This window comes from Desmodus rotundus, chromosome 4 (genome assembly GCF_022682495.2).
Source record: "Desmodus rotundus isolate HL8 chromosome 4, HLdesRot8A.1, whole genome shotgun sequence".
Lineage (NCBI taxonomy): Eukaryota > Metazoa > Chordata > Mammalia > Chiroptera > Phyllostomidae > Desmodus > Desmodus rotundus.
This window is the reverse complement of record NC_071390.1, coordinates 97426563-97429690: the sequence shown is the minus strand read 5'-3', so window position 1 is coordinate 97429690 and position 3128 is coordinate 97426563.

Genomic DNA, 3128 nt, shown 5'->3' with positions numbered 1-3128 from the left:
CTCACTGCATGTTTTTTAGTCAAAACCAAGAAATTCAGATTATACAATTGAATTACAGATCTGGTAGACTATCAATACAATGTAAAAGTTACTTATCAAATAAGCCAAATAAAAAGCTTTGTAAGAGGGGTCTACATACATAGGAGTCTTGACTTGCCTGGGTGTAGACCAGGGGATGCCATGTCCTGTCGGTGTTTGGGGAGGCCGTGGAAAGTCCCTGGGGCATTGGTGCGCAGCGCACCAATTTCATTGTCAGCTGTCACTCAGCACCCTCACATCACGAGAGCAGCATAATACAAATCTCTTTTCAGGCCCTCAGACTAAAGTGGCTTTCTCATAGATGCTACCTGTCTGCATGCAGGTGGAGGCATGTATCCAAGGTAGTGTGTATCTGTGCTTGGGAGAAAAAACAGTGAGTCTTCCTCCACTGGAAGAGTATATAAAAACGTCCCCCGATTGCTTAATTTCAAAAACCCAACTTCTTTCTTCTAAACACATTTATAGGGAGCAAGACATGGTGGGCTTCCTATAAATTCACATTAAGCAATCACTAAAAGACAGTAATATTCCCTTTCTTTATTCAGAACCCCTGACATGTAAATTGTACAATTAATCCTAATGCATAAAAAGTCTTTAAGCTGATAGTATCCGTAATCAAATAATGAAAAAAGGAAAGTGGTTAGATGAACACACCATTCAGGGTCAGATGTGTTCACCACCACGCTGTAGTGGGACTTTGATCACCGTGATATCAGACAGTTGGTTCTCATGTAACAGCTAAATGTTTCCAATTTTGTTTTTACTGCATTTGGCAGTTTCACACTGAGATCTGTATTCCTAGTGAATAGAAGACAGCTACTACGTTAGGCGGGATTCCATTTTCACAACTGCAAGGAAGTCAGAGATGTTTCAGGAACACGGGCCACAGAATGTACTCCCTTCACAGTGTTCTCCTCTTCTGAACTGTGCAGTTATCTATTAAATTTTCTAATAGATATTTGTGTAAGGTGTATGTATGCTTGTGCAATTATAAAAAAGCAGTTTTGGAAAACAGTGTATTTATTAAAGAAAATTACTTATGGGGCATGTACAAAACTGTAAAAAAAACCTTTAAAAAACACATTTGATTTGCCCAGTAAAGTTGTTTTTGTGAAATTTATGTGTTGTTGAATAAAGGACTTTAGTACTCAAAATATCTCTATTTTTCCATGAACAAATTTTTATTTGTGGTGTTTTAAGTAATGAGCATATGATCCTGAAAATCTAGTTTTGTTTATGATAAAAAAAGTTTATAATTCTACACTTGCCCTTATGTTAGCAAAATGAATACTGTATGTAAATCTTTCATAAAATATGCCAATTTGTTCATTTTGTTTTTCCTTAAATATTTTGTCTTTCTCACATATTTAAAGAAGGAGAAAAAAGAACATGATTTTTTTCACATTTCCAAAGGATATGGTCTTGTTGAAAGCTTTAAAAGGTCACGTAGAGGAAGAGACAAATCTATCCAAACCTTTCTCCTTCCTCTCCGTCGTAAGTGTGCCAGGAGAAGGAGGCCCATGAATTTCTTGTGAATGAAAGTCCTGGTAATAGCCCTTGGAAGCCGCAATGTACCACACTGGAATCCTGTCTTCAGCCACTCCCAGCAATTCTCTGAGATTAGACTTCTATTGAGCTACATTTTCTAAAATTATGGAATATTGTGGTCCACCCATGCTGCTTAGTATTTGGTGGTGGATGTGCTTAACCCTTATTTCACTGCTTCTCAAACAAACTTTTAATTGTTTTGTTGTCTCTTTACAAGAAATGTAGGACTCAGATTCATATCTTGGAAATCTTTAATATTGTTACAAACATGGAACTTCAAACAGTTGAGAGAGTTCATGTCCACAGAAAATAATATCACATTAGAAGATTTTTGTCATTTTATGAATTTCAAGATGTGATCTGTTAGTATAATATCACAAATATAAAATATCTTGGCCATGGCAAGAGTTGGATTACACAGGGCGATAAAGAAGAACTAAGTAACTTGAATTGTGAAAGTCCCTGGATACGCAGCAATTTTTCAGGTGAGTCACTATGCTTCTTTATTATATTTTGGTGTAAACAACAATATGGCAAAAAATATGAAACTGATTTTTCCTAAGAATACTTTCTTACTGGAGATTTTCAAGGATACAAATATTTGGAGGCTCATATGTAATGATAAGAGTACATTTCTTCAGAATAGCTTAAATTAACCAAAAAAGAAGGGGCACAGGTTCTATAACTTATTTAGACATTGAGCCATCTAATAATTTCATATAGTTTGTGTAAAATCATGTGTTTTTTCAAATGCTTTTATTGGTACAGGTTGTTTTTGTTGACGTGTTTCATGCAGAAGCTATTCTCTGTTTTCACTTTGTCTTTTTTAATGGGGAGAAGACATGACTTGGGGGAAACACAGTGCCTGCAAATTTAAAATTTTAATTGCATACACTAAATAAGCATAGTTATATGGGAAGGTTTTGCTTACTTGGGAATTTTATTTCTAATCTTTTATTCTAATATCTGGGCTTAAGATCTACCTCTGTGTTCTTTGCAACTCATGCTTTTTGGCCAATTTTTAAATCAATAATTCTTATTTTCAATGTATTTATATAAAGTGAAATGTCAACCAAATTACGTTTTAGTCTAAGTCTGTGCTTTATTCACAGCATGTTAATTATGACAAAAGTTATTCTGCTTAACAGGTGGTACAATTTCCCAAACTGGAAGCAGTGTACAGATCTATTTTCCAGCATAGTACTTTTAAAAGCTACTTTTATTATGTATAAACTAATGCAAAGCATTTTTAATATAAGACTGAATTATATAACTTTTTAAATAGTTACATGCTACAAGACTGGTTGCTTGGTTTGAATTATGATCTGCTTATGATACTTTCTGAAAATGATCTATTTAAAATTATATGGATGGCTTCAGGAAAACTGTGAATTAGAAGGGATGTTGGAAAAAAACATTTAAATTGCACATTTAACTTTTGAACCATCATAAAATATACGTAGCTGAAAAGTCTTACTCCTTTTATTACTCAAGAAATTTTCTCATCTTTCTATAAATTGCCTTATAATTTTACTTGTGAC